The sequence below is a fragment of the Oncorhynchus nerka genome, unplaced genomic scaffold (genome assembly GCF_034236695.1).
Source record: "Oncorhynchus nerka isolate Pitt River unplaced genomic scaffold, Oner_Uvic_2.0 unplaced_scaffold_1588, whole genome shotgun sequence".
NCBI lineage: Eukaryota > Metazoa > Chordata > Actinopteri > Salmoniformes > Salmonidae > Oncorhynchus > Oncorhynchus nerka.
Window position 1 is genome coordinate 70,942 of NW_027039728.1, and position 11,559 is coordinate 82,500.

The 11,559-nt window shown below is 46.9% G+C and overlaps 1 protein-coding gene across 1 annotated transcript in view; it reads left to right on the forward strand.

The window, feature by feature from the left end:
* Positions 1-1,964: 1,964 nt before the first annotated feature.
* The window catches only part of LOC135568451 (uncharacterized), a 16,831-nt gene continuing 7,236 nt past the window's right edge, over positions 1,965-11,559 (forward strand). The window contains exon 1 of the mRNA XM_065015231.1: positions 1,965-5,024. The gene's annotated coding sequence lies outside the window, so the exon portion shown is untranslated. The remainder of the gene's footprint in view (positions 5,025-11,559) is intronic.

An 11,559-nucleotide genomic window follows, 5' to 3' on the forward strand; every position in this document is an offset into this window, starting at 1 on the left:
ACTCTCTCTCTCCCTCTCTCTCTCTCATACACATTCTCTCCCTCCCCACTCTCTCTCTCTCTCTCTCTCTCACACACTTTCTCTCCCTCCCTCTCTCTAATTAAGATAAGGCTGTCTGTTATTGAGGAAGGAGTCCGTCTCTGGTTTAAAGGAAGCACCGAGAGCTTTACCATGTTTTCATTATCTACAATTAGATCAGACAGAAACAACATTGATTTAATGACTGCAATGACAGAACGTCTCTCTCTCTCTCTCGCTCTATTTCTCCCTTTCTCTGGTCTCTCTCTCTCAATTCAACTCAAAGGGGCTTTATTGGGATGGGAAATCTAAATTGCGACAGCAAGTAAAATGAACAATAACTTAAAGTGAGAAGACACAAAACAACAGCAACAAAAAACTATTTGAATTAAACAGTAAATATTGCACTTAAAAAGGTTTCAAAAAGATAAAGACATTTCAAGTGTTATATTATCAGCTATGTGCAGTTGTTTTAGCAATGTGCAAATGTTTGTAGTAGGAATATTAGAGGAAGACAAACAGGTACATTTTGGTGGTATTTACAATGTTGTTTGTGTTCAGTTTTCACAGTATTCACTATAGTCTCAATTCTGCTCTGCCTGCATTGTTTTGGGTTTCTGCGTTGTACACAAAGTATATTTTTGCAGAATTATGTCTGCATGCAGAGTCTCAATTGAGTGGTTGTCCCATTTTGTTAATTTTTGGTTGGTGAGCGGATCCCAGACCTCACAACTATAGCGGGGAATGGATTCTATAACGGTTTAAGTATTTTTAGCCAGATCCTAATTGGGATATCGAATTTTATGTTCCTTTTGATGGCATAGAAAGCCCTTCTTGCCTTGTCTCTCAATTTGTTCACAGACTTGTGAAAATGACCTGTGGTGTTGATATTTAGGCCGAGGTATGTATCGTTTTTTGCTCTAGGGCCACAGTTTCTAGATAGAATTTATATTTGTTGTACTGGCTACTGGACCTTTTTTGGAACACCATTATTTTTGTCTTACTGAGATTCACTGTCAGGGCCTAGGTCTAGGTGCTGCTGTAGGCCCTCCTTGGTTGGGGGCAGGTCTAGGTGCTGCTGTAGGCCCTCCTTGGTTGGGGGCAGGTCTAGGTGCTGCTGTAGGCCCTCCTTGGTTGGGGGAAGGTCTAGGTGCTGCTGTAGGCCCTCCTTGGTTGGGGGAAGGTCTAGGTGCTGCTGTAGGCCCTCCTTGGTTGGGGACAGGTCTAGGTGCTGCTGTAGGCCCTCCTTGGTTGGGGGCAGGTCTAGGTGCTGCTGTAGGCCCTCCTTGGTTGGGGGAAGGTCTAGGTGCTGCTGTAGGCCCTCCTTGGTTGGGGACAGGTCTAGGTGCTGCTGTAGGCCCTCCTTGGTTGGGGACAGGTCTAGGTGCTGCTGTAGGCCCTCCTTGGTTGGGGACAGGTCTAGGTGCTGCTGTAGGCCCTCCTTGGTTGGGGACAGGTCTAGGTGCTGCTGTAGGCTCTCCTTGGTTGGGGGAAGGTCTAGGTGCTGCTGTAGGCCCTCCTTGGTTGGGGACAGGTCTAGGTGCTGCTGTAGGCCCTCCTTGGTTGGGGGCAGGTCTAGGTGCTGCTGTAGGCCCTCCTTGGTTGGGGACAGGTCTAGGTGCTGCTGTAGGCCCTCCTTGGTTGGGGACAGGTCTAGGTGCTGCTGTAGGCCCTCCTTGGTTGGGGGCAGGTCTAGGTGCTGCTGTAGGCCCTTCTTGGTTGGGGACAGGTCTAGGTGCTGCTGTAGGCCCTCCTTGGTTGGGGGAAGGTCTAGGTGCTGCTGTAGGCCCTCCTTGGTTGGGGACAGGTCTAGGTGCTGCTGTAGGCCCTCCTTGGTTGGGGACAGGTCTAGGTGCTGCTGTAGGCCCTCCTTGGTTGGGGACAGGTCTAGGTGCTGCTGTAGGCCCTCCTTGGTTGGGGACAGGTCTAGGTGCTGCTGTAGGCCCTCCTTGGTTGGGGACAGAAGTACCAGATCATCTGCAAACAGTAGACACTTTATTTGTGAGTGCAGAAGAGTGAGGCCGGGTGCTGCAAACCGTTCTAGTGCCCTCGCCAATTTATTGATTTATATGTTGAAGAGAGGGGGGGCGGGGTGTTGGGGAAGATGCCAGAGCTAAGGATGATGTTAAAGAGTTTTAGTAGAGCCAATTGGAATTTGTTGTCTGTGTGTTGGATTTGCATTGATCATATTGTATTTCTGAACTGTTTCAGTGTAACACGATAGTGAAGGAGGGGTCTGAAGTTTTCTGGCTCTCTGTGTTGTTGTTTTTGGTTGGATAGGTTCCTCAATTCCTTTCTTAGGAAATAGTCTGGGTAGCCATTTGATCAGCAGTTCAGCAGTCTTATGGCTCTTGGGGGTAGAAGCTGTTTAGTAGCCTCTTGGACCTAGACTTGACTCTCCGGTACCGCTTGCCGTGTGGTACCAGAGAGAACAGTCTATGACTATGGTAGATGGAGTCTTTGACCATTTTTAGGGCCTTCCTCTGACATCGTCTGGTATAGAGGTCCTGGATGGCAAGAAGCTTGGCCCCAGTGATGTACTGGGCTGTTCAGCACTACCCTCTGTAGTGCCTTGCGGTCAGAGGCCGAACAGTTGCCATACCAGGCAGTGATGCAACCAGTCAGGTGTGCTTGGACCATGTTAGTTTGTTGGTGATGTGGACACCAAGGAACTTGAAGCTCTCAACCTGCTCCACTGCAGCCCCGTCGATGAGAATGGGGGTGTGCCCGCTCCTCTATTTCCTGTAGTCCATAATCATCTCCTTTGTCTTGATCACGTTGAGGGAGAGGTTGTTGTCCTGGCATCACACGGCCAGGTCTCTGACCTCCTCACTATAGGCTGTCTCGTTGTTGTCGGTGATGAGGCCTACCACTGTTGTGTCATCGGCAAACTTAATTATGGTGTTGGAGTTGTGCCTGGCTGTGCAGTCATGAGTGAACAGAGAGTACAGGAGGGGACTGGGCATGCAACCCTGAGGTGCCCCTGCACTGAGGATCAGCGTGGCGGATGTGTTGTTACCTACCCTTACTACCTGGGTGTCGGCCCGTCAGGAAGTCCAGGATCCAGTTGCAGAGGGAGATGTTTAGTCCCAGGGTCCTTAGCTTATTGAATGAGCTTTTAGGGCACTATGGTGTTGAATGCTGAGCTGTAGTCAATGAATAGCATTCTCACATAGGTGTTCCTTTTGTCCAGGTGGGAAAGGTCAATGTGGATTGCAATAGAGATTACATCCTCTGTGGATCTGTTGGGGCCGTATGCAAATTGGAGTGGGTCTAGGGTTTCTGGGATGATAGTGTTGATGTGAGCCATGACCAGCCTTTCAAAGCACTTCATGGCTACAGACGTGAGTGTTACGGGTCGGTAGCAATTTAGACAGGTTACCTTAGTGTTCTTGGGCACAGACACTATTGTCGTCTACTTGAAACATGTTGGTATTACAGACTCGGACAGGGAGAGGTTGAAAATCTCAGTGAGGACACTTGCCAGTTGGTCAGCGCATGCTCGCAGTACACGTCCTGGTAATCCGTCTGGCCCTGCGGCCTTATGAATGTTGACCTGTCTAAAGGTGTTACTCACATCGGCTGGGGAGAGCGTGATCAACACAGTCTTCCGGTACAGCTGCTGCTCTCATGCATGTTTCAGTGTTATTTGCTTCGAAGCGAGCATAGTAGTAGTTTAGCTCATCCGGTAGACTCATGTCACTGGGCAGCTTTCGGCTGTGCTTCCCTTTGTAGTCTGTAATGGTTTGCAGACCCTGCCACATCCGACGAGCGTCAGAGCGTTGGAGCTGGTGTAGTACGACTCGATCTTAGGCCTGTATTAACGCTTTGCCTGTTTGATGGTTCGTCGGAGGGCATAGCGGGATTTCTTATAAGCTTCCGGGTTAGAGTCCCGCTCGTTGAAAGCTCTAGCCTTTAGCTCAGTGCGTATGCTGACTGTAATCCATGGCTTCTGGTTGGGGTATGTACATACGGTCATTGTGGGGACGACGTCATCAATGCACTTACTGATGAAGCCAATGACAGATGTGGTGTACTCCTCAATGCCATTGGAGGAATCCCAGAACATATTCCAGTCTGTGCTAGCAAACAGTCCTGTAGCTTAGCATCTGCTTCCTCTGACCACTTTTTTTTATTGATCTAGTCACTGGTGCTCCCTGCTTTAATTTTTGCTTGTAAGCAGGAATCAGGAGGATGAAATTATGATCAGATTTGCCAAATGGAGAGCGAGGGAGAGATTTGTATGCATCTCTGTGTGGAGTATAGGTGTTCCAGAGTTATTTTCCCTCTGGTTGCACATTTAACATGCTGATAGAAATTTGGTAAACTGATTTAAGTTTCCCTGCATTAAAGTTCCCGGCTACTAGGAGCGCCGCCTCTGGGTGAGCGTTTTCTGGTTTGCTTGTGGTTGAATACAGCTCATTCAATGCTTTCTTAGTGCCAGCCTCTGACTGTGGTGGTATGTAAACAGCTACAAAGAATACAGATGAACATTCTCTTGGTAGGTAGTGTGGTCTACAGGTTATCATGAGAAACTCTACCTCAGGTGAGCAATAGCTTGAGACTTCCTTAGATATTGTGCACCAGCTGTTGTTTACAAAAATACATAGACAGCCGTCCCTTGTTTTACCAGACACCGCTGTTCTATCCTGTCGGTACATCGTATAAACAGCCAGCTGTATGTTGATATTGTCGTCGTTCAGCCACGACTCCGTGAAGCATAAGATGTTACAGTTTTTAATGTCCCGTTGGTAGTTTAATCTTCCCCTTAACCCGTCCATTTTATTGTCCAAAGATTGCATGTTTGCTAGCAGAATTGAGGGAAGTGGGGGTTTATTCGATCGCCTCCGACTTCTCAGAAGGCAGACCGCTCTCTGGCCACTCTTTCTCTGCATCCTCTTCACACAGATCACTGTGGTCGGGGCCTGTTCTCGAGGGAGCCGTATATCCTCTGCCTCGGGCTCATCAGAGTCGTGAAAGAAGAAAAAGGATTCTGCTAGTCCGTGGTGAGTAGTCGCAGTCCTGATGTCTAGAAGTTATTTTCAGTCATAAGAGATGGTAGAGGCAATATTATGTACAAAATGAGTAAAAAAAACAAGTTACGAACGAAAACATATATACGAACAAAAACACAATCGGTTGGAGTTATGTAAAACGTCTGCCTTCTGCTCCGGCGCCATCTTACATTTAGAGCATTTCTTAATAGTTTGTGACCCATTTTTACACAGAACCCAAAGCAAATCAGGGGGAGAAAAATATATTTATTCAAAGAGAACAAATCATATCTGTTATGCTGGGAAGTAGATGGTAGATGTTCATTCTTCCCTGTCCTTAATGATTCTCCACAGAACAACAGGATGTCATTTATAACCCAACCCTAACCTTTGGTTGACCAATTAGAATTCCTTGCAGTAAAATTGGGCCATTGAACAAATAACAAGTATCCCATTTCAGGCTCAATATATAGACAATTCGGACCAATGAGAACTTGCCACATGTAGCTATGACTCCAGGACTGAAATTCCTCCCATGTCTCTGACGCATGAATCATTAATTCCCTATTACAGAATAACAACTATTTCCATTAATCGTTAATTCCCTATTACAGAATAACAACTATTCCCATTAATCGTTAATTCCCTCTTGACCTTTAGTCGTCTGCTTTGTGTATTTATCTTAATTTAAAATATACTCACATTGAGAATGTCGGGATCTTGTCCAGTTCTGGCATTTAGGTCCTCACAGACTAGTACTTGTCCCTGGGCCTGGAAATGATCTCCCCCTCTAGGATGGAGTTGTCATCATTAAAGTCTGTGGATTCTAGTGGGGAGATATACAGTGCATTCAGGAAGTTTTCAGACCCCTTCCCCTTTTCCACATCCTGTTAGGTTACAGCCTTATTGTAAAATGGCTTAAATACATGTTGTCTTCATCAATCTACACACAATACAACATAATGACAGAGTGAAAACAGGTTTTTAGATTTCTTTAGCAAGTTTTATAAAAAATAAAAACATATACCTTATTTACCTAAGTATTCAGACCCTTTCCTATGTGACTCGAAATTTGAGCCCAGGTGCATCCTGTTTCAATTGATCATCCTTGAGATGTTTCTACAACTTTATTGGAGTCCACCTGTGGTAAAGTCAATAGATTGGACATGATTTAGAAAGGCACACGCCTGTCTATATAAGGTCCCATTGTTGACAATGTATCAGAGCAAAAACCAAGCCATGAGGTCAAAGAAACTGTCCATAGAGTTCCGAGATGGGATTGTGTCAAGGTACAGATCTGGAGAAGGGTACCAAAAAATGTCTGCAGCATTGAAGCTTCCCAAGAACACAGTGGCCTCCATCATTCTTAAATGGAGGAAGTTTGGAACATCCAAGACTCTTCCTAGAGCTGTCCGCCCGGCCAAACTGAGCAATCGGGGGATAAGGGCCTTGGTCAGGGAGGTGACCAAGAACCTGATGGTCACTCTGACAGAGATCCAGAGTTCCTCTGTGGAAATGGGGGAACCTTCCAGAAGGACAACAATGTCTGCAGCACTCCACCAATCAGACCTTTATGGTAGAGTGGCCAGATGCAAACCACTCCTCAGTAAAATACACATGACAGCCCACTTGGAGTTTGCCAAAAGACACCTAAAGACTCTCAAACCATGTGAAACAAGATTCTCTGGTCTTATGATACCAAGATTGAATTCTTTGGCCAAAATGCTAAGTGTCACGTCTGGAGGAAACCTGGCACCATCCCTACAGTGAAGCATGGTGGTGGCAGCATCATGCTGTGGGGATGTTTTTAATGGCAGGGACTGGGAGACTTGTCAGGATTGAAGGAAAGAGGAACGGAGTAAAGTACAGAGAGATCCTTGATGAAAACCTGCCCCAGAGCACTCAGGATGTCAGACTGGGGCAAAGGTTCACCTTCCAACAGGACAACGACCCTAAGCACACAGCCAAGACAACGCAGGAGTGGCTTCGGGACAAGTCTCTGAATGTCCTTGAGAGGCCCAGCCAGAGCCCGGACTTGAACCCGATCTAACACCTCTGGAGAGATCTGAAAATAGCTGTGCAGCGACGCTCCCCATCCAACCTGACAGAGTTTGAGAGGATCTGCAGAGAAGAACGGGAGAAACTCCCCAAATACAGGTTCACCATGCTTGTAGCGTCATACCCAAGAAGACTCAATGCTGTAATTGCTGCCAAAGGTTCTTCAACAAATTACTGAACACTTATGTAAATTTGACATTTCAATTGTTAAAAAAATATATACATTTGCAAAAATGTCTAAAAAGCTGTTTTTGCTTTGTCATTATGGGTTATTGTGATGTCATTATGGGTTATTGTGATGTCATTATGGGTTATTGTGATGTCATTATGGGTTATTGTGATGTCATTATGGGTTATTGTGTGTAGATTGATGAGGGGGAAAAAACAATTTAATACATTTTAGAATAAGGCTTTAACCTTCCGAATGCACTGTACGTATCACACAGGAGGACATTTTTGTCTGTTGAGATCGTTTCCTTTAGAATTTCTAGCCAAATGTAAAATGTTCCTGTTTTGATTGATTTAATGGAGTTGGTTAAGTGTGATCTATTCACAATTAGCATACTCCCTTAGTCTCTTCCCTGTTTCACACCTGGTAGTTTGGTGGATGGGACTACCAGCTCTCTGTAACCTTGAGGGCAACCAGTGGATCCATCTCCTCTATGCCATGTTTCTTGCAGGATGATAATGTCTGCAATTCATGATTTCTTTGGTGAAGTCTGGGTTCCTGCTATTTAGGCCAAAAACAGATGACCTCAGACCTTGTATATTCCCGGATGAGCAGGGGAGGCTGCTGAGGGGAGGACGGCTCATCATAATGGCTGGAATGGAGTCAATGGAATGGTATCAAACACATCTAACGGTAGCAAACACATCCATGTGGTTGATACCATTCCATTGACTCCATTCCAGCCATTATTATGAGCCGTCCTCCCCTCAGCAGCCTCCACTGAGGACGAGAGAGTAAAAGCTTTGTGGTCCATACTGTTATATAAGTGGTTTCGGCTTGGACCAATAGTGAGTAGAGCATGCTGATTATCTGATACATGCCCCACCCTCTCTCTCTCTCTCTCACTCTCTCTCTCTCTCTCTCTTTCTCTCTCTCTCTCTCTCTCTCTCTCTCTCTCTCTCTCTCTCTCTCTCTGTCTCTCTGTGTCTCTCTGTTTCTTTGCTTGGTTGTGGCTGGGGGTTTCCACCCGTTGAGACACTGACTAATTGGCGTCTTGATCATCTCTCTCCCACACAGGAATATCCAAAATTTACTGAAACACTGTTTGATTAAACCCAGTGACATGGTTCTAATCCAACCTTCAGTTTCAACTTCTGTAATTAGTAACATACTGGCGTAACCTCCACCACAACTGATCTGTGGCACCTGCTGAACAATAGACACTAGAAGAGGACCAAACATCCACCTGCTAAACAATTGACAATAGAAGAGGACCAAACATCCCACCTACTGAACAATAGACACTAGAAGAGGACCAAACATCCACCTGCTGAACAATAGACACTAGAAGAGGACCAAACATCCACCTGTTGAACACTAGACACTAGAAGAGGACCAAACATCCACCTGCTGAACAATAGACACTAGAAGAGGACCAAACATCCACCTGCTGAACAATAGACACTAGAAGAGGACCAAACATCCACCTGCTGAACAATAGACACTATCCACCTGAACACTAGACACTAGAAGAGGACCAAACATCCACCTGCTGAACAATAGACACTAGAAGAGGACCAAACATCCACCTGTTGAACACTAGACACTAGAAGAGGACCAAACATCCACCTGTTGAACACTAGACACTAGAAGAGGACCAAACATCCACCTGCTGAACAATAGACAGTAGAATCCTGTTTCCTCTCCCCAGAGTCAATAGGACAGTTGCATCAAGCTAATTGACATGGGACATTGTGTTAAGAATCCTGTACTCTGTATGTACATTTTACCTGAACCCAGGTCAGGTTGACCTCTTCATGACCTTTACACATACAAGTGTGTCTTGTTTTTGTTTGGAATGTGTATATACTATGTACATCCGTTTTTGTATTGCCAATGATTTTAAATGTGCAGGATAAATTCTCCCTCTCGAGAAAACAAACAAAGTTCTATTCTATTCTATGCGTTGTTTACTTCGTATAACAATAAAACAAACAATGTTATATTCTATTGTATGGGTTGTTTACTTCGTATAACAATAAAACAAATCCAGAAACAGGTCATCGTAACGCTGCTCTGAAGCAGAACTCAGGCCCAGGACAGAACTGAAGCAGAACTCAGGCCCAGGACAGAACTGAAGCAGAACTCAGGCCCAGGACAGAACTGAAGCATAACTCAGGTCCAGGACAGAACTGAAGCAGAACTCAGGCCCAGGACAGAACTGAAGCATAACTCAGGCCCAGGACAGAACTGAAGCAGAACTCAGGCCCAGGACAGAACTGAAGCATAACTCAGGTCCAGGACAGAACTGAAGCATAACTCAGGTCCAGGACAGAACTGAAGCATAACTCAGGCCCAGGACAGAACTGAAGCAGAACTCAGGCCCAGGACAGAACTGAAGCAGAACTCAGGCCAAGGACAGAACTGAAGCAGAACTCAGGCCCAGGACAGAACTGTGACCGGCTGTGGGTGTTCCATGCGTTTCCTTTTCTCACATAAGTGCTGTTGAGGTCACTCACCTGTAAGTGAAGCTCAATTCAATTCAAAGGTGCACATGGAAACATATGCTAATGTAACCACAGAGTGTAACGGATGTGAAACGGCTAGCTTAGTTAGCGGGGGTGCTGATGTAACGGATGTGAAACGGCTAGCTTAGTTAGCGGTGGTGCTGATGTAACGGATGTGAAACGGCTAGCTTAGTTAGCGGTGGTGCTGATGTAACGGATGTGAAACGGCTAGCTTAGTTAGCGGTGGTGCTGATGTAACGGATGTGAAACGGCTAGCTTAGTTAGCGGGGGTGCTGATGTAACGGATGTGAAACGGCTAGCTTAGTTAGCGGTGGTGCTGATGTAACGGATGTGAAACGGCTAGCTTAGTTAGCGGTGGTGCTGATGTAACGGATGTGAAACGGCTAGCTTAGTTAGCGGTGGTGCTGATGTAACGGATGTGAAACGGCTAGCTTAGTTAGCGGTGGTGCTGATGTAACGGATGTGAAACGGCTAGCTTAGTTAGCGGTGGTGCTGATGTAACGGATGTGAAACGGCTAGCTTAGTTAGCGGTGGTGCTGATGTAACGGATGTGAAACGGCTTAGCTTAGTTAGCGGTGGTGCTGATGTAATGGATGTGAAACGGCTAGCTTAGTTAGCGGTGGTGCTGATGTAACGGATGTGAAACGGCTAGCTTAGTTAGCGGTGGTGCTGATGTAACGGATGTGAAACGGCTAGCTTAGTTAGCGGTGGTGCTCGCTAAATAGCATTTCAATCGGTGACGTCACCTGCTCTGAGACCTTGAAGTAGTGGTTCCCCTTGCTCTGCAAGGGCCGCGGCTTTTGTGGAGCGATGGGTAACGATGCTTCGAGGGTGACTGTTGTTGATGTGTGCAGAGGGTCCCTGGTTCTGCGCCCGGGTATGGGCGAGGGGACGGTCTAAAGTTATACTGTTACACTAACATTGCCACAGCAAGTGAAATAAACTATCACAAAATAACAGTTAACATTAAACACAAAAGTTTCAAAAGAGAAAGATGTTTGAAATGTTAAATTATTAACTATGTATGAAAAACACAAAACAAGTGTAATCGGTCCGGACCAGCTGGATGAGGGTCCTGAGGTTTCAGTGTTTTCGGTCTATTCCCTCAACAAGATAATATATAAAATAGCCTATAAATTAATATAAAATAGCCCACAGACCAGTTCAACTACTCACACCTTACAGAACTAGCTGGCTCCACTAGGGCCCGCACAGTCAGCTGGCTCCACTAGGGCCCGCTCAGCCAGCTGGCTCTACTACGGCCCGCTCAGCCAGCTGGCTCTACTAGGGCCCGCTCAGCAAGCTGGCTCCACTAGGGCCCGCACAGCCAGCTGGCTCCACTAGGGCCCGCTCAGCCAGCTGGCTCTACTAGGGCCCGCTCAGCAAGCTGGCTCCACTAGGGCCCGCTCAGCCAGCTGACTCCACTAGGACCCACTAAGCCAGGTGGCTCCACTAGAGTGAAGTTAGCCAGTTGGCTCCACCAGGGCCCGCTCAGCCAGCTGGCTCCACTAGGGCCCACTAAGCCAGCTGGCTCCACTAGGGCCCGCTCAGTCAGCTGGCTCCACTAGGGCCCACTAAGCCAGTTGGCTCCACTAGGGCCCACTAAGCCAGTTGGCTCCACTAGGGCCCGCACAGCCAGCTGGCTCCACTAGGGCCCGCTCAGCCAGCTGGCTCTACTAGGGCCCGCTCAGCAAGCTGGCTCCACTAGGGCCCGCTCAGCCAGCTGACTCCACTAGGACCCACTCAGCCAGATGGCTCCACTACGGCCCACTAAGCCAGCTGGCTCCACTAG